Source organism: Hyaena hyaena, unplaced genomic scaffold (genome assembly GCF_003009895.1).
Source record: "Hyaena hyaena isolate Hyena2069 unplaced genomic scaffold, ASM300989v1 scaffold_407, whole genome shotgun sequence".
NCBI lineage: Eukaryota > Metazoa > Chordata > Mammalia > Carnivora > Hyaenidae > Hyaena > Hyaena hyaena.
The window spans coordinates 534952-555824 of record NW_024081037.1 but is presented as its reverse complement, the minus strand read 5'-3'; the positions used below and the strand labels follow the sequence as shown (position 1 = coordinate 555824).

Sequence of the window (20873 nt, the reverse complement as noted above, 5' to 3'; positions counted from 1 at the left end):
CTGCCGCTGCTGAGTGCCACATCAGCGCCCGCGCTGCACTTCCAGGTTCCTATCGAGGATGGAGCGAGCTAGCCCGGCGGGCGGGGGCGGGCCCAGGCCTGCGAGAGTGGAGGCCTGGCTGGCCAATAGGCGGCAAGCAGGGAGTCGCGGCCACCAATGAGCTGGAGCTTCGGGGCCGCAGAGGCTTCCACGGGGGGTGAGTGGGGGGGACCAGATGAGGCACATCTGGACAGCTGCGCTGAGGAACTGTGCGGCCCCTTCGCGGGCCCGACGTCAGCGGAGCACGTCCCCCACGTCCTCTCCTGCTAGCCACTTACTATTACTCATATTCCCAAAGAAGCAACCGAGGATCCAGGCTTAAAACTTTTTTTCCCGGCTAATTGAGACCGGGCCAGATCCCATCCAGCGCACAGTTTAATTTTCATGGGGCTCTGGGATCAAAAGAACAGAAACAGCAACAACAAAAGCCCAGCCGCTGTCTGATTTAAAACTGGCCAAGTGAGAAAAATAGTGTTGAGTAAACAGACCGAGTTGGGTAAGTTTTGGAGATGTGCTGGGTATTTTATTTCTCCCGCTGTGATCTCTCTCCTGCGTCTTTTTTGCTGTTCTCATCATCTTCTCTTCCTCAGAGAGATGAAAATATCTTTCGCTGCCACAAACTGCACAGACCGTCGGCTTCCTTTTCTTTTGTTTTGTTAATAATTTAATTTTTTGGTTACTTGTGTGTTATTTTAAAATTTCCTAGGGAGAGAAGTTTAACTGGTGTCCTGTTTGTAAGCCTCTCCAAACATCAAAGCTGAATCTACTGTCAGATTTATTTTTCTCTTTTCTTTCTGTTAGAACAGAGTATACATTTGTAAAGCTGAAGTTTTTATCCATCCCCCATTACCCTGAGTGTTTTGATAGAAGATTGAGAAAGTTATCAGACTTATTCTGAATTAACAAAAATCTTTGCTTCTGTTAATTGGATGTTTAATATTAAGTGACTTAAATTCTGAATTATATAGGTAATTGCTGTTTCACTTACATGTATATGTAGTTGCAACCCAAATATATTTTTTCTATATTCTCCTATTCATAGTGGGAGGTCCAAATTCCTTTATGATAGTTAAAAAGCACATTAAATACATGACAGACAACTGTGTGCATCAGTAACTTTATAATTGTATGTTAATCCCATAATTCTATTGTTATGCCAAGAGACACAGACCAATCGAGACCACTGAAGCCAAATTAAGGGAGGCTTTATTGCTGGCCGGGACCACACAGAGTTAACACAGAACTCTAAACATGTGGCCCCTAGTCCAAGGACTTAGGGCTTTTTATAATGAGCAAGCAGGCAAGTGGGCAGTACAGAAGCAGTATTGAGTGGTTATTGTACAAAGACTACAGAGTGATAAAGAGAGCAGCCCTTATGCTGGTATGTAGGAAAACACTTGTTATTTTGAAGGTAAGGTTTAGGGTTGTAGGGGAGTTTTAAGGGAATAGCCATTATCTCAAGGACAAAGTATGCAAACTGTGTCATAAATAACCATTAGCAGGGGATATTAACCCTTTTTTTATTTGTTTTTTTTTGTTTGTTTCTTATTTGTTTTTTTCCTTGCACCTGAGGATAGTCCCCTAGCTCTCTGAGTGCAGGCCCAGAAAGTAAACTCTGGGTCAAGATGGAAAGACTGATGCTAAACTCATGTGCAACATTCCCCACTGGCTTTTAGGTATATGAGTCAAATCATGGACTCATCCTCTTAGTTGAGTCTGTTGTAGGAAGACCTTAAGACCATTATCGTTTCTTGCCGTGGTTAGGAGCCCCCATTTTTTTGTATAGGGATCCATGAACATGTGCTGTGGTGAAGGCATACTGGCTGTCCATATAGATGTTGACAGTTTTTCCTTTCGCCAGCCTTAGTGCCTGAGTTAGGGCAATGAGTTTAACTTTTTGTGCTGAGCTCCTATGCCCTAGTGCCTGGGCCCAGACTACTGTTTCCTGATGATCAACTACTGCTGTCCCTGCTCTTACAAATGGGTCCCAGATTAGAGGCAATCAATACCAACAGAATATCCTATCCATAAGAGGAAGGTGAGTGTGAACAGGAACCTCTCACTATTTTCCCAGCTTTCTGGGGTAAGCTCTGCCAATTCAATGGCAAATAATAAGGACAGTCTATCTTATCAGAATGGTGATTCTTCAAGCTTCTGGCATGTGTAGACCAGCCAGCTTCTGGGGTGTGGCTGGAGTAGGGCTGGAGATCCTAGGGGCTGGTGTCTTTTTGAGGGTCAGTTTAAGCAGGTTGACTGGACCTGGATCACTTCACCAGGTTGAGGGTTCTTCTGAGTTGGCCTACTTAACTCCAGAGTGATGGTCCCATGGTGTGATACCTGAAACTTTAATAAGAGCTGAATCCTTTGCTTGGTCGAATATCTGTGAAGTCTATCTCCAAGTCTTTGAAAGGGGTGACCCTCATCCTTTAAATAAACTAGATATCTTGGGTTTATATAGGGTGGGTTTCTAGTAAATGTCAGATCAGGTTTAGGGAGGATATGGTTTGCATATTTAGAGATCCATCCTGTTGTTTAAATAATCATATGCCCATTGGGTCTGCAGTCTTATTATCATCCCCACAGAATAACAAGCATAGACAATTGTGTATACATGACTACTATGACAATTTTTCTAATTAGACAAGTTGTCTAATTTAGGCAAACAGCAAACATTTAAAGACAACCAGAACTAGAATTTAACATCCATAATGGTGCATTGTTGAAACGTAGTTTTTCTCTCTAAAAACCCCCATTTCCAGAGATAGACAAATTGAGACTAATGCATTTGTAGAACAAGTCCAGTCTTAACAACCCTGGCCTAATTATTTACATAAGCCCAGCAAGAATAGCTATTGTTCATGAGGATCTTTCAAAGTCTACTTTGCTGGGACCTTTTATAAGGAATCTCTAGGTTGAACTCTTAGTAGCCTCTCCAGACCAGAAGCCAAGCCAGGTACTTCCCATTAGACAGGCCTGCAATACCTGTAGAATTGGGTGAATCCCTCTTCATGAAGTCCCCAAGATATCCTGAGGTTCCTGCACCTGCCAGCAAGTGACCTTCTTTACTCACCTGGGGAGACTGTTGGGAACTCTGTAATCAAGGTATCCAGCCAAAATTTCCAAGGGCCTTTATGGCTCCATGTTTCATAAAGTCAACCTTAGTTCCTTAAAGCTATCTGGTCATATCTGAGTCTATGCGTGACTCTCAAATATGACATTCCAGTCAATGCCTTGGTAAAATAACCAGTATTTCCAATTGTGTCCTGTTACAAGATGAACAGATTCTTATCAGCCTTATGTAAACAATTGTAATTTCCATAAAAGAAAGAATATTCACTGGGAGTTTTTGAATTTTAGAGGGTTTAGGTAGAGAGAAAAGATAAATGCTTCAGTTTACAAATGAATAGTTTATGACATTTCTGTATATCATAGGTATCTTAAGAAAAAGTTTCCTTAATCTGGATAAGCAAACATTAGAGAACCAGCAATATTTCCAGCAAAAGTCACAAAACTATAATCTTCCTCAGTTTATTTAGTCCCATGTTTCTAATTCTTGTTCAGTTTGAATGCAGCTTTTTAGCTCTGGAAATTCTTACCCATTTAAGTATTAATCTTAAAGATTTATTATAAATCTCTTTGAAGAAGAAACACATTGTTTTGAGGGAATAAGAACAATTATCTCTGACAAAATCTCAGAAATGGACATTGTTAAAGATCTGATGAGAGTTCATTATCATGCAACTGACAAAGAAATTCTGTTATTTCTGTGACACATAACACTCAAGTAATCAGAATATTAAGTGATAACCTTATAGCAAAACATTAAAACTTTAGGAATTGCATGTATATTTGGGCAGTTACAGCATTTACCCATGCAATACAACCTAAGGTTTACCATGTATGACAGTGCTTTCCCAAGTAACTTAGGATCCCAAATAAAAGGGTCTGATTGATCAAGAGACTTCTTTTACCATTCAAATCTTGGGAAGTTTGTTAAAACCTTAGGAAGTTATAAAGCACATCTTAAATAGGATTACAGATCATTACAAATCTTAAAACTGTATTAATTCAACCAAAGTGGCAATAAAAGATCCTAAAGGCGAATGTATAGCATTATATAGTTGTGAGCAAAACCTAGCTCCTTTAACATTGAGAAGTTTTAACTAAACAATCAAAGACCTGATAAAGATGAAACTGGTTTTCTTGGCAGACAAAAGAGAAAACCTTCATTTACATTGTCTTACCAAGAGCAGATCACAATCCAAGAAAACTTTGTCTTTTGAACAAAGAGAAAAGCAGTGTTTCAACCTTATACCAGTGTATTTTTAAAATTTCATTTATCTTAACCTTAGTCCATCTGAGCACACATAAAATTTCTTTCTAAAGAAATTTTACAAATTTTTTTGCTTTAAACTTTGTCACAAAGCCATTTCTCTCCAAACTACCAGTCTCATTTAGGACAAAATTACTTTCTTTTACCCTCAACAAAAATGTATTTCTATTCCTCATATCTTTTCTACATATCTCCCATTTGCCTACATACAGGGTTGCTTTTCTTATTTTTCATCAGTCTTAAGTACACTTAGGAATATTTTAACTGGTAGAAACCTTAGTCTCCCATAGTAATCAGTTGTGAACTCTATGTTATATTAGAAATTTTTAGATGCAAACATGAATCCATTAAGCACAAAGCATGTTTTCGATAGTTCCAAATATCCTTAGTTTTTTTTTGCAACAAGTGAGAAGCACAAACCTACATCTAGTAATTAGTAGTTTAGCTTCTTATCTCGTTAGATAGCCAATGAATTCAATCTTAATTTATCATACAAGCAAAACTGTTTAATGTTTTAGGTTACCAAAGACTTTGAAAGCTATCTTAACAATTACCTGTGAAAACTTTGAGACAGACAAAATTAACCATCATTTTAGGTCATCCTTTTGTTAACAAACTGGAACAAAGACAACAGGAGCTTATTTGACCTTCAGCAAATCTGGGTAGAATACAAGTTTGTTTCTTTTTTGCTTTTTTTTTTTAATGTTGATAAACACTGTTTATCTCAAACCAACAAACTTAAATTAACTTAAACAGTGAATATGTTTTACTTGAGTCCACATAAGACACTTTGTTCCCCATAGTTAATTTTGACCTGGAAAGTTGGTGGGGAAATCTGACTTAGGTGGTCTTCAGTCTTCGCTCCTCAACATCTAGGGTAGGAGGAGGAGCTGATGTTGCCTGAGAGCTTGAGGAGTCAGTTATGCAGGCCGCCCCCACCCCCACCCATCCACCCAAGGAAGGGCAAAAGAGGAGAGGTGCCAGCAGAAGGCAGAGAAAGAGAATTCCCAGTTTTAAATTTTGTCAGCTCAGACAGAGGAGCAGACTTCAGGTTTCTTTTGTTTTATTTTTACCAATGTAATTAGGCAGTCCATGTCAGTCCAGAGAAGACAGGGAATTTCCCTGAAACAAAAGGAGTTTCAGCAGCTGCTTGGGAATATTCCTTAAAGTCCCCATCCTGAGGTATACTAACCACAGTTGGCTCCAATTATAGCTGTTAGCTTGGGAAATGAATGAGAGAGAAGCCCTCACATCACTAGGCAGAGAAACACAGAGAGTTAACATCCCCTTCAATCTGATTTTATCTCTGCCAGACCAATAAGGTCTCCTTTATGAGGTTTTTCCCAATATCAGCTGGGTTTGGGGGGACCTTTCTGATTCAGGCACTCATTTTTCCAGTGTCTCTGCTTGTTGCAGATAAATCGCACCCAAGGGGGAAGAGTTTGGGCAATCTCTAACAAGGATTTGATACAAGAACTGATGAAGGTAATCTGGGAATCTGGCTACAACATGCCAGACGTGGCAGATGGTTGGGACACCTAAGGTGCACTCTGAAGGGCGTCCTACACCAAAAGTGGGCCATTTTAATTTACATAATTCCATAGTCCCCCCAAAATCCCTTCTTTGCACAGTCCCAACCCCATAATGTTCCTACGAAGTGGTGTCGCAAAGACAGACAAAGGGATAGGGGTGCCCCCTCTAATGAAGAGACCAGTCAGATGCGTGTCTGGCCGTGTCCTGAAGGAACTTAGGTGATGCTTAGCTGTAGCAGTCTCAGCTTTGTGACTTACAATCAGCAACTATTCCAGTGCTGCCATAGACTATGCTGTTCAACACGAAATCACAGACGGGCCCACTCAAACTCCGTAGGCTTTTGGGGACCTTTAGGGTGCCCACCCGTGGAGCCACAGAATTGAACCCAGCAGGCAAGCCAGACTGAGTCACATACCAAGGTTATTACATTCCCTCCTACAGAATTTCTACAGATGAGACTGTTGGAGTCTCTGGGGAGTGATTAGCTCCCCCTTCCACCACTGTGGGTGGGCCAGACAGAATTGGAGCCCTGTAACAGAGAGACATCTGAAGTCTCTGGGGAGTATTCAGGTCCCCCTTCCATTGCCATGGGTGGGCCGGATTGGGCGCCATACCAGAATTCCTACAGATGAGACTAAAAATAATTACAATGACAATAGGACGAAACAGGTACAAAAGTGGCCACAAAACAGGTTTACAGGTTTACTGATGGGCCTATCTGACATCTCGGTGTGGCCCTGGGACAGGAAGTAGTGCTGCATCCAGTCTTCCACTTAATCCCCAAGACAGAACCACATGCGCATTCAGAATTCAGATGATAAACTGACTTACCTCCGGAGGTTTAGACAGGCGACTCCCACAGATTAACTGGGGCCATTTTGGGGGCAGCGGAATGATATAGTGTTTCCCTGGGTCCAGGACATCTTCAGGAGCTGGGGAAGGTGCAGGCGTCTCCTGTTTTGCCCTGGAAGAGGACAGGAACCTAGAGGTCTGGGGTCTCCGAAATCTCACTGGGGCCTCCAAAATGTTATACTGAGAGACACAGAGACCAATCGAGACCACTGAGCCAAATTAAGGGAGTCTTTATTACTGGCCGGGACCACACAGAGTTAACACAGAACTCTAAACTTGTGGCCCCGAGTCCAAGGACTTAGGGCTTTTTATAATGAGCAAGCAGGCAAGTGGGCAGTACAGAAGCAGTTTTGAGTGGTTATTGTATAAAGTCTACATAGTGATAAAGAGAGCTGCCCTTATTCTGGTATGTAGGAAAACACTTGTTATTTTGAAGGTAAGGTTTAGGGTTGTAGGGGAGTTTTAAGGGAATAGCCATTATCTCAAGGACAAAGTATGCAAACTGTGTCATAAATAACCATTAGCAGGGGATATTAACCCTTGTCTTCTTATTTGTTTTTCTCCTTGCACCTGAGGATAGTCTCGTAGCTCTCTGAGTGCAGGCCCAGAAAGTAAACTCTGGGCCACGATGGAAGGACTGACGCTAAATTCATGTACAACACTATCAAAACAATATTTAGATTGACTGTTAGATGTGTATGCCTGCAGATAGTTGTGGTATATATTTCAGGATTTAGCAATGGAAATGACGGCAAATAATAAGCTAGGTGAATGACCTGGGGCCCATTCCTTTCAAAATATCTATAATTTTGCTTAAGCAATGTTTTGGATTTGAGACTTTGTCATATGTTATTTACTGTCATGGCAGATCTGGCCAGCATTGATGTTTCATTTCTGGCTCAGAAAACCTTCGGTGGAAATTTGGTGCCATAATTGCAAGTTGCAGAGTGTGTTTTTGAATCAGAAAGGCAGTGCATACAGTGGGTGGAACAGTTGAAGTGGTTTTCAGGGGTGCAGAGTTAGAAGGAACAGTGTTGCAAAGAAACAATATAAAGAGCCTGTTGGCCTAGTTTAATTCAAAACCCTACTGTTTGAAACTTGGGCAAGTTACTTAGACCATCTGTGCCTCAGTTTCCCCCTCTGTAATGTGGAGATATTAATAGGACCTACCTCATGGGGTTGTCTCTAGCACTGAGTGAGTTAACACAGGTTAAACAATAGTTTTGACACATAGTAAGTCTTTGCTGTTGTGCTCACTCTTCATTTCCATCCTTCTCGGCTTCCTCTGCTACATGTCGGTTTCCCAGCCACTATTCTGACCTCCATATTAGCAGCTAGCATTTACTGAGTCTTAACCTCTTGTTAATGATACACTGATGTAAGGTTATAAAGGAAAGAGAGTCTTGAGAGGAGACTGGAATTTATCAGGTGCCAGAAAAGGAGCTAGAAGATTCTGGGAGTGCGGAGAATGGAAAGAGGACTTCTTATTGTAGGATAGCTTCATGGAATGGTTTGTTTTCTGGGAAAGGATTTTGCCCAGCAGTTTTGGTCGAGAGGAAAGGGATCATGAGACAGCAGGTGGCAGGTATTCTAGGAGAAAAGAAAAGCAGGGACAAAGCACTGAGGCTCGAAAATGTTTATCTATGCTTGGGGACAGTGGGTTGTGATGCAGGATGATCTGTGTGAGGTTCATGGGTAGAAAGATTGGAAAGGTGGGAGAGGTAGGAGAGGACTGCATGGAAAGCCTGATGGGGAAGAGGCAGCTTGAGGTGTAGATGGGTGGGGGTATGGCAAGCTGAAAGGCAGAAGTTATATGGTGGAGGTGTTTCTAGCACTATCTATTTCTGGGGTCCAGTCTCCACGTTTTGCCCAGCATACACTCCCCGTCCACTCCACTGCTTCTGTGATCTCCCTTTAGGGCTTGCAGGCTGTGTGGTCAGGACTGAGCACTAAGCCTGGGCCAGATCTTTTAGACTGTTTGGTGTCTCTCTGGGAGCTCTGCGGAAGTAGTCTGACATTCTGGGCTACTATCCCAGATACTTTGTAGAAACAAGCTTTGCCTTAAGTCTTTAACATGGATACAATTGTTTTACCTCTCCCCTACCCCCGTAGGTAGAGTCTGCAGAGTAGCTCTTACTCCCCCGCTAAGAGAATCAGTTATTCAGGTGTTATTGTAACATTATAATTTATAATTATGGAATAGATAAGACCTGTAACATGTACCTAAGTGGAGAGCCAGTTTCGAGCTCTCCTCCTTTTTCTTCCTTGATGGCATTTTGCTGTGGCAGAGAGAGCCTGATTTCTGGTCCTGGCACTGCTGCTGACCACCTGTGTGACCTCAGGCAAGACGTTGAGCCATTGTGTCCTTCTTTGTGCCATCATCTGTAAAATTCTCTTAAGATTCCTGCCCTCTTGGATGACTTTTTTCTTTTCTCTTCATCACTGGGACAGTCTGTTGCTTGCAGATAGCTCTTTGATTTGTCTATGGCTGACATTTCCTGAGAATTTAATACATGGTAAACATTATTCAGAGTGCTTAAACATGTCTTAGCTCATGTAATCCTCTCACCGAACCTATGAGGGTCAGTACCTATTGACTGAGGAAACAGAGGCACAGGCATATTAAGAGACTTGTCCAAGGTCACACAGTGAACAAATGGCAGATGCCCATCTGATCTAACTCTAGAGGCCAGGCCATAACCACAGACGACACTGCCTTAGGTATATAAACCTGGGCTATTCTTCTTGTTTTTTTGTGTTGGTAATCAAGAAGTCCGTGAGAGGAGGAGGATTGGAGAGGGAGGGCACATTTGAAGAACTGAGTTGGTAAAAATTCCCTGGTGGGGCTAGAATATCAACATGGGTCATGTCTATGGGATGAATTGTCCATGGAGACAGAAGACATTTTACTTGTTTTTTAGATGGGTTCGCAGGCAAGCACTCTGTCTTTTCAGCTTGTTAGAACAAAACCCACCATAGTACATTGAAAAAATGTCAGCTAGATGATTATCTTTTTTGTAAAACTGAAACTGTGTAAGAGTCAGACACAATGGTTTCTCCTTTGTTTACCTACTTTCTTCTCCATCTATTACTCTCCCAAGAGGGAAGCTTTGTTACTGTTTTAGTCTATAAACCTTTGGCCTTTCTGTAAGGATTCATTCACAGGTAGTTGACTAAACACTTTGAAAATACAAATGGGACCACCATACTTTTTAATTGAAATATAATTCACATACAGTGTTATAATAGTTTTAGGTGTACAATAATTCAACAATTCTATACATTACTCAGTGCTAATCATGTAAATATACTCTTAATTCTCTTTCTCTGTTTCATGCCTCCCCCATCCACTTCCCCTCAGGCAACTGCCAATTTCTTCTCTGTGTGTAACAGTCTATTCTTTTGTTTGTCTTTTTAAATGTTGTTCCTTTGTTTTGTTGCTTAGATTCCACATTTGATCGAAATTATATGGTATTTGTCTTTTTCAGTCTGACTTATTTCACTTAGGATTATATCCTTTAGGTCCATCCATGTTGGTACAAGTGGCAAAATCTTATTCTTTTTTTTTTTTTTAAGAATACCACATCTTTATTTATTCATCTATATATCAAAGAATACTTGGGTTGCTTCCATAATTTGGCTATTGTAAATAATGCTGCAATAATATAGGGGTGCATATATCTTTTTGAATTAGTATTTTCATTTTGCTTTGGGTAAATACCCAGTAGTAAAATTACTGGATCATGTGGTAATTCTATTTTTAATTTTTTGAGGAGCCTCTATACTGTGTTCGCCAGTGACTGCACCAATTTGCATTCCCATCAATAGTGCAGAGGGGTCCTTTTTCTCCACATCCTCGCCAACAGTTGTTATTTTTTGTCTTTTTGATTCTAGCCATTCTGACAGATGGAGGTGATATCTCATTGTGGTCTCAATTTGCAAATCCCTGATGATTAGTGATATTGAGCATCTTTTTGTGTGTCTGTTGGCCATCTTATGTCTTTGGAAAAATGTCTATTTAGGTCTTCTGCCCATTTTTAATTGGTTTACTTGGGGGTTTGGGAGCTCAGTTCTTTAAATTCTTTATACATTTTGGATATTAAACCCTTATCATATATATCATTTTCAAACATCTTCTCTCAGTCAGTAGGTTGCCTTTTCATTTTATTCATAGTTTCCTTTGCTGTGCAAAATCTATTTTGGTGTAGTCCCAATAGCTTAATTTTGCTTTTGTTTCCCTTGCCTCAGAAGACAGATCCAGAAAAATGTTTTTATAGCCAATGTCAAAGAATTTATTTCCTATGTTTTCTTCTAAGAGTTTTATGGTTTCAGGTCTCACATTCAGGTCTTTAATCTGTTTTTAATTTAATTTTGTGTATGGTATAAGAAAGTGATCCAGTTTCATTCTTTTGCATGTATCTCTCCAGTTTTCCCAGCATCATGTATTGAAATCTGTCTTTTCCCCATTGAATAATCTTGCTCCCTTTATCATAGATTAATTGATCATACAAGTGCGGATTTATTTCTGGGCTCTCTATTCTGTTCTGTTGATCTGTATATCTATTTTTGTGTCAGTACCATACTGTTTGTTACTATAGCTTTGTAGTATAGTTTTAAAACTGGGATTGTGGATACCTCCAGCTTTGTTCTTTTTCAGGATTTCTTTAACTATTCAAGATCCCATACAAAATTTAGGATTATTTATTCTAGTTCTGTAAAAAATGCTGTTGGTATTTTGATAAAGATTGCATTAAATATGTAGATTACATGGGTAGAATGAACATTTTAATAATATTCATTCTTACAATTCATGAGCATGGAATATCTTTCCATTTGCTTGTGTCTTCTTCAGTTTCTTTCACTAGTGTTTAGTATTTTGGAGTACAGATCTTTCACCTCTTTGGTTAAGTTTTTTCCTAGGTATTTTATTATTTTTGGTGCAATTGCAAATAAGATTGTTTTCTTAATTTCTCTTTCTGCTACTTTTTTATTAGTATATAAAAATCCAACAGATTTCTGTATATTTATTTTGTATCCTGTAAATTTATTGAATTCATTTATGAGTTCTAGTAGTTTTTTGGTGGAGTCTTTAGGTCTTTCTATATATAGTATCATTTTATCTGCAAATAGTGAAAGCTTTACTTCCTTACCAATTTGGATGCCTTTTATTTCTTTTTCTTGTCTGACTGCTGTGGCTAGAACTTCCAGTTCTATTTTAAATAAAAATAGCAAGAGTGGAAAACCCTACCTTGTTTCTGAAAATGGTGGAAAAGCTCTGTTTTTCATCATTGAAAGTATTGTGATTTGGAACCACTATATATATATATATTTAAAAGGAGACACTGAAATATTCTGAGGCTTGTGGAAAATTGGGGCAGGTGCCAGGTAAATATTCTACTTCTTGGGCATCAAATTTTATTGTCTTATTTCTGGAAATGCTATGGTTTTGGGATAAGAACCTCTCATGATGAAGCTTGATATAGGATTATTTCAGGTGTCCTATTATGAGTTATACTCATTCTGGGTTTGACAAAGTTTTGGTACTTCATTCTTTAAGTCTCTTATGTATTGAATAAAATTTAAAATAATATTTGATAGATTTTTAATTTTCTTTTTATTTCTTTGGGTTAATGTAGTCACTCTTTTCAATTTAGCACTCTGACTAAGCACAGAGACTTTGGAGTCAGACTCTGGGGGTTTCAATCCCAGGTCTGCTTCCTACTAGTGTACTCTGAGTAAGTCACTTTCTCTAGGAGACTTTATTATATTGTATTTATTACTATAAAGTGGGGACATCAGTAGGCATTAAATGAGAAAATCCATATAAAGCACTTAGCATAGTATCTGGCTCATAGTAAAGCCTATGCCTATAAGCAATTAATTTTTTATTATGGTAAGTTAAACATAACATAAAATTTGCCATTTTAACCATTTCTAAGTGTGTAATTTAATGGCATTAAGTATATTCACATTAGAGATCACAGCTATTCATCTCCAGAACTGTTTCACAAACTGAAACTCCATACTCATTAAACAACTCCCTGACTCGTTGCTAGTAAACACATTCTACTGTCTCTATCAGTCGGATTATTCAATGTATGTCATATACGTGGAATTATACAATAGCTGTTCTCTTATTACTGGCTCATTTCACTTAGCATAATATCTTCCAAGATCCATCCATATGATAGATTGCATGTGTCAGAATTTCATACTTTTTAAGGTTGAATAATATTCCATTTTATGTATATACTACATTTTGTTTATCCATTCATATGTTGAAGAACATTTAGGTTGTTTCCATTTGTGATGGCTTATTTTTTGTGTTAACTTCTCTAGACCACACTACTGAGATATTCATTCAGTCAAAGCTTATTCTAGATGTTTCTGTGAAGGTATTTTAAATTAAATTTAATTTATTTAAAGTTTTTGTTCACTTATTTTGAGGGAGAGGAGAGGCAGAGAGAAAGAGAGAAAGAGAGAGAGAGAGAATCCCAAGCAGGTTCTGCACTGACAGATGTGGGGCTCAAAATCATAAACCATGAGATCACGACCTGAGCCAAAACCAACTGAGCCACCCAGATGCCCCTGATGGTATTTTTAAAATGAGATTAACATTTAACTCAGTAGACTTGAGTAAAGCAGATAGCTCTCCATTATTTGGATGGGCCTCATCCAATCAGTTGAAGGCCTTTTTAGAATACTGACCTCTCCTGATCAAGAGAGAATTCTTCAAGCAGACTGCCTTTGGACTCAAATTGCAGTATCATCTCTTCCCTGAGTTTCACCTGTTGGCTTACACTGAAGATTTTGGACAGGCTAGCCTCTACAATCATGTTAGCCAATTCCTAAAATAAGTCTTTCTTTATATATAATATAGCTATAGATTTGGCTACATATAGATAATAGATATAGACATGAGGATGTATGGATATAGCTATAAGTAGATATACTGTTGGTTATATATTTTTGGAGAACCTTAACTAATATGCCATCTTTTAATTACTGTGAATAATCCTCCTATGAACATTGGTGTACAATTATTTGTTGGAGTTCCTGCTCTCAATTCCTTTGGGTCAATACCTAGAAGAGGAATTGTAGTATCAAAAAAGAATTCTTTATTTTTTTTAAAGTTTATTTATTTATTATGAGAGGCACAGCACGAGTGGGGGAGGGACAGAGAAAGAGGGAAAGAGAGAGTCAGTGCAAAGTCTGTCTTGGAGCTTGATTTCGTGAGCTGTGAGATCATGACCGAGCTGAGATCAAGAGTCAGACGTTTAACTGACTGAACCATCCAGGTGCCCGCCCCCCCAAATAATTCTTATGAGAATAAAAAAATACCCAATGCCCAAAAAGGTAAATTCATAATGTGTGGCACCAAAAATAGTGAGGCAGTTGTGTTGAAAGTGGAAATAAATACACTGTCTTGGAGGTGTACTTACATGTACAATTTTGGACCAGTAAAGTCAAACAGTTGAGGTCATAACAAGACAAAGTCTGCCAAACCATGGTCTGTGTTGGTTTTACCTTGGCTTCTGAGATAGAAGTTCTTCTTCAATGTATTGTTGCTTTTTAAAATTCTTTTTCTGTGTTTGATAACCCCAACCTCCCATTGGATTACAATGAGGTAAACTCAGCTAAGAGTAATACTGGCCAAATGTATCCTGCATCCTATGGGTTGGAGCTAGGAGTAGGGGGTAATGGGTGGAGGATGGAGTGAGGCTAATTTGCTAATGAGAATTGAAGAGCTTACAGAGAGCAGCAAGGGCCAAAGCAGAGCTGCCAAGATCTGCTGACAGGCCTAAGAGGGCTGGCTAAGCCGGAGTCCAGAACCAGAAGCCTTTGAAACCCAACAGAGGCACATAGGGAGTGAATTTAGCAAAGCCCAGTTGGGACTATGACTGAAGCTAAAGAAGCAGGTCTTGATTTCATTACCAGAGGTATGATACTGGGTCAGAGAGGGATGCCCTGGAGGTGAGCAAGGGCTTAAAGCTCTGGTGGTTCATACTGAAGTCCCAGGCTTTGAGCCAGGGCTGTCTATTCTCCCTCTGAGAATTGGACAGTTTCTCTGTTTCTCTGCTCCATTACTTCCTTGAAGTCCAGTCTGACACTTTATCATCTAGATATCTCTGCATTGATGCTTTGTTGCTAGAACAATCATGTTTTCCTTTTTTTAAAATCTAAATATAGTTGACATGCAATGCCACATTAATTTCAGGTAAACAGCTTAGTGATTTGACAAGTGTATAGAACAAACGAGTTTTCTTCAGTTCGGCTGGTGCTGAGCACCTTGACATTCCTTCTCTCTCTGCCTGTGCAGATACACTGCTGTTCTTCAGACAACTTACACATTTCTTGGATGCTGGAAAATTGTTTCTTAAAATGTTGTAGCCCAGATCAATTATTGGGAAATCTACTTCAGATGACAACAAGATATTATTACTATCATTTGATAGAGGTTTTTATTTCTTTGGTAGATAAGAACTAAATAATCTTTCAGAAAATTGGAAGTCGTTTTGTCTTAAAGGAGAGGTACTACAGTCACTTTTTCCCCTAGAAAGAAAGCTTCTGTCAGAAGGCTTGGGAAACTTTACCTTTATGCCAGTGATCACCCAACTATGGGTTGGGATGTAGGAATGGATGCTGCTCAGTATTTTCATGTCACAGTAATGGTTCTCATAATTGAAGCAAATCATGTGCAGAATTTAATAATAATAACAGTAGTACTAACAGCCACACTAGATGATAGAGTAAATTTTATCACTTTAATTTCCTCCAAATCAGCATTGTCTCAAGAAGGTTTTGTTCCTCTCTGGTGTTTTCCACTGAGAGAGAGAGAGATGCAGGAAAGAATAAGAGAGCATGAGTCAGAGCCTTTTGCCTCTATCTGCTGAGCTCAGGACTCCCTTCTGTGCTCTTGCGTGTTCAGGGGCCATCAGCCTATCAGGAACATGCAATCAAAGAAAAAGATTATGGCTTCTGGAGAAAAACATGCATAAAAAACTTGATAATATCTCATTGTTTTCTTATTGATTATGATAAGAGTTGTTGGTTTTGCTTTTGGAATTATTTTTAATTATTTGTGTTCTCTGGTGGTAATGAGTAAGAGAGAGTGGGCGAATGGATGAAACTGGTTCTGCACCCTGATAGTGGTTGCATTCTGATTGGTTCTTGGATGGGAGTTGGTTTTTCCACCAGAGAATCAGCTTGACTCTATGAAACCATTAAAAGGGGCTGGAGTCTTTTATTTTGCCTCAGTCTCAGTCTCATTTCCATTTCCTCACTTTCGTCTCTGCCCGTTCCTCTCATTATACTTACCCTTAAACCCACAATTGCTCTGCTGGTAGCAACTTTTTTCCAGGAACTCCTTTACAGAGAAATTGCCCAGATTTCAGAGAAGGCTATGATGGGATATTTCCTTCCTCCTGTTGGTGGCTCTAATTTTTTTTTTTTTTTGGATCAGAAGTAAAATTTACATACCACTCTAGTGATCTTTTTTTCAATTTTCCTGAAATGCAGAAAACCCATTTCCTGCCCCTCCCCAATGACTTGAAAGAAGAATTTTTGAAGAATTAGAAATAGGAAGAAGGCAACAGAGAAAATGTTTTGATTTTGATTTATCTTGACATTGGCATGAAATTTGTTCTTGTGAAAACAAAAGACTGAGGCTATCAAGCAAATGAATACAGGCACAAACAAAACGTAGATTCAAACCTGTAATCACAGAGAACGAACTGTTGGTTGCCAAAGGGGAGAGGGTGGGAGGACGGGCAAAAAGGATGAAAGGGAGTGGGCAATACAGCATTCTAGTTGTGGAATAAGTAAGTCATAGGAATAAAAGGGACAGCATAGGGAATATAGTCAATGGTATTGTAATTGTGTTGCATGGTGACAGATTATAGCTACACTTATGGTGTGCATGGCATAGTGCTTAAACTTGTCAAATAACTATGTTGTACATCTGAAGCTAATGTAACTTTGTATGTCAACTAAACTCAAAAAGTATTATTTATTTATTCTCAAGGTAGCTAACATACTGTGAAGTCGTGGCTTTAGGAGTAGATTCCTGTGATTAATCACTTACCTACAGTACCCAGTGCTCATCCCAACAGGTGCCTTCCTCAATGCCCATCACCTATTTTCCCCATTCTCCCCAACCCCACCCATCAACCCTCCATTGGGGCTATCACTGAGAAAGCACCCACTACTACCTTCAGATAACACAGTCCTACATTTTAGGGAAGACAGCTTTGACTCTCACACTGAGCCCCCTTAAGCTTCTGAATTTTCCTTCTGGTACATTATCAATCAGTGATTGTACTGAATCATAAGGTATATTGTCAGATTTGGAAATGGAGTATTGTTAATGAGGAACTTGGTAAGGCCTGAAAAAGTAAACTTTCAGGAAAAGCTGTGGGCTTAAAAGGTATCTTCTTTCCTCCATTGTTTGGAACATCATCACTTTACTTTTCCATGTTTCAGTTAACACATGATGTTTAAAAATGTCCTCTCTTCTGCTCTCTCCTTATCCTTTAACTTTTTCCTGTGGGTACGATTTGAGAAGCAGTTCATAAAGGGCAGTTCTGAGTCCATGTTGACTAAAAACTCAGGACTAAAGGTGAACAAATATTTTCCCTGGTGTTCAAAGTCCAGTTGAAGAAAGGGAGTAAGTTAGCTTGCTCTTATTGAAAGGGTCATTGTTCTAGTGATTGGAGAAGGCAATGGCTTACATGGCATCCTTTGAGGAAAGGCTCTGTTTTATTTTTTTTTAAATTTTTTTAATGTTTTTTTATTTATTTCTAGGAGAGAGAGAGAGAGAGACAGCATGAGCAGGGGAGGGTCAGAGAGAGAGGGAGTCACAGACTGAAACAGGCTCCAGGCTCTGAGCTGGCAGTCAGCACAGAGCCCGACGCGGGGCTCGAACCCACGAACCGCGAAATCATGACCTAAGCGAAAGTCAGACGCTTAACCGACTAAGCCACCCAGGCGCCCCAAGGCTCTGTTTTAAATGAGCTTCTCCACTGGCCTCCTCTTGGGCTCACCTCCACCACCAACCCATATGACATCATTAAACATGTTTCTAAATTTAATTTATTAGAGGAGGCTTTTGGTTCACAGGATGAGTGAACTTTGATTGGGAGGTGGTGGTGGGTAGAAAGTGTAGGCCTGCTGGTTACTCCACTGAAGCCCTGAATAGCATGAAGAAGGAAGGCCAGTTAAGAAGCAGAAAGAGAAAAAAAGAAATGACTGAGCTAATCTTCTCAAATTTTTTTTTGGAAATTGGCTTGAAGACTAATTTGCTCTCTTAGCCATAGAGTTGAGTCTTATATTTTGTAATTAGTTCTTATAAAATTCAGTCATTACTAAGCTGATGACCAAAAAGAACTCTTCCAACTGGATAGAATAGAGAAATCTCTTCTCCAGCGAAAATTACAGGAAATTTTCTGCCAGCTAGCACTCAGATTTCTCACTGGGTCCATTTCTGCAAGATTTATCTTTCCAGATAATCTAGTTGGTTAGGTTAATTGGGCCCAATCTTAAATAAATAATAAAAAAATACCAGTTACACAATTAGAAAGCTTTTGAATCTCCCAAGGAACAGACATATTTGCAAAGTCCAGTTCAGGATTTTGTCCTAAGGGAGAAATTACTCTTTTCCTCTCCAAGCAATACCAGCATGAAATGATCCTTCATGAGATCCTTGAGCTTTCTAGGGCACTCTGCCCAGGATGAATGATGCCTGAGAGCAGGTAATTCAGCCACAATTCCCCTCCTGGTCTCTTTCAATCACTTAGAGGACAAATTCTCTGTCTGCAGAGCCCGTTCTGTAGGTGTGCAACCTATATAATTGCACAGGGCTCCAGTCTTAGAAGGGTCCTGTGCTTATTTTAATGCTCTGCTGCCTATTTTGAAATTCTCAGCAATTTGCAAACAAGGGACTCCACATTTTCATTTTGCTCTGGGCCCTGCCTCTATGCTTTCAGGGTTACTCAAGTGTAACAAGAGTGAGAAAGTAAAGTCAAGGACCTATTTCATCACTTTCCTCCATGTTTATGTATCCAGATGGGCACCTGATGAAACTGCTACTCATTCTTTTGTCTTTATTGATTTAATGTTTAGTTTACTATAATAAGTGGTTTTCAAAGGATCTTGTCCCTTTTTAGAACAATTTCTGTACTAATGTAGAGCCTGTAGTTAAAAAGGTGAGTCAGGTCTTGGCAACATTTGATACTTCTGTCTTTGCAAAGAACTGTTTTCTAAATCTCCTTTGTTTACTTTGTATTCTGGTCTTGATGGCACAACCTCAATTTCATAGGTGCACTCTACACACTCTCCAGTAGGTCTCATTTTTATTTTATTTATTTTTTTTAAAAGTTTATTCATTTATTTTGAGAGAGACAGAGAGAGTGTGAGGGAGGGTAGGGTGGAGAGAAAGGGAAGATCTCAAGCAGATTCCACACCATCGCAGTCAATACAGAGCCTGACGTGGGGCCCCAACTCAGGAAACTGTGAGACCATGATGTGAACCGAAATCAAGAGTCACATGCTCAATGGACTGAACCACCCACATGGCCCAGTAGGTCTTATTTTTAAAGCAAGAACCAAAAAATATTCTTACTGGCTGGCGGGGTCCAAATGTTGAAGCCAACAGCAATATTCATTACTGAGTTTTCTTAGTCTTCCCAGGGGCTGCTGGGTAGAAGTGGGTATGAGATAGTTGGCTTGGTAGGTTGGTCCTGGTAAGGGAAACAAAGTCAGGGGGAAGCCTAATCCCTGTGGGAGCCTTCTGCTTTAACTGTGCGTATGCACTGAGCACCTAAACTGGCTGGTTGACCAATTTCACAGAAATGATTAAAAAGGAAGCAGATGTGGTGAGAGTGGGAATACATGAGTATAAATACCTTGCAGGATTTGGAGAAACACTTGCTGACAGTGAATCAGGTAATGTTTCCCTGATTGCAAAGGACAGTGTTCTCTGGTACGTGTGAACATGCTCAATAGGGACAATCAGACTTGCATGTCTGATGATATTAATTGCAGGGTGTTATGAGCCAGGTTTCTGTAAGTTGGGTGGAGGTGGAGGCCACTGGCATGCCCTACAATGCTTGGGAAGAAACATGAGTGGGAGGAAGAAGATTTCTCTGGGGCTGTTGCAAGGCTGATGCTGGTGAAATATGCTTGTCTTTCTTGAGCGTTAAGCAGCGTCTGTGGGATTGTTAGCTACTGAACAGCACGTCTTCGGTACTTAAGACCCATGAGAGATTTGGGTGACGATAGTAGTGTGGTTAAGTTTTAATATTGTGTTTTCCTACTTGTCTTTGGTGTGCACATGGGTGGGTGTATGTGTGTAAAACTGATGAAAAGGTGTCTGGTTTCAGACTATTGATTTTTTTATTCTGCTGGAAATCTTCAGCATTAATTAGGACACAAAGGCTCAGTTTCAGCTTCTTCTTTCTTATTCTTTTTGCCCAGTTCAAAGATGTTTGATATACTGAGACTAAGTATGATGAAGGAGTGACAGGAAGGGAAAATTGATTGGTCTAAAACCATCAAAAGTTAGTTCACCATTTCTAGAGTATCTGTTGGTATGGAAAAAGCAAGAACTGGGCTTTGTTTTTACATTAAAAATGCTTATTTATTTTAGAGAGAGAGAGAGAGAGCAGAAGCTGGGGAGGGACAGAGACAGAGAAGAGAACAGAGCATCTGAAGCAGGCTCTGTACTGACAGCAGTGAGCCCGAGCGGGACTTGACCTCAAGAATCTTAAGATATGCCTTGAGCTGAAGTCGGACACTCAGCTGACTGAGCCACCCAGGTTCCCCATAAAGAGCAAGAACTTTTGATTCATACAGATCTAGTTTGAATCCTGACTCTTACTATGTATTTGGGACATTGTGAAAATAACTTAACCTCTTTGAACTTCAGTTTCCTGATTTGTAAAATGGGGTAATAATACCGGCTTCCCGGGGCGCCTGGGTGGCTTAGTCGGTTGAGGGTCCGACTTTCGCTTAGGTCATGATCTCGCGGTTCGTGGGTTCGAGCCCCGTGTCGGGCTCTGTGCTGACTGCCAGCTCAGAGCCTGGAGCCTGTTTCAGTCTGTGACTCCCTCTCTCTCTG

General features: G+C 39.9%; 1 protein-coding gene across 2 annotated transcripts in view; it reads left to right on the top strand.

The window, feature by feature from the left end:
* The first annotated feature begins 218 nt into the window (after positions 1 to 218).
* TMEM45A (transmembrane protein 45A) overlaps positions 219 to 20873 on the top strand; it is an 82975-nt gene continuing 62320 nt past the window's right edge. For both annotated transcript variants that reach the window (XM_039251972.1, XM_039251970.1), the window contains exon 1: positions 219 to 535. The gene's annotated coding sequence lies outside the window, so the exon portion shown is untranslated. The remainder of the gene's footprint in view (positions 536 to 20873) is intronic.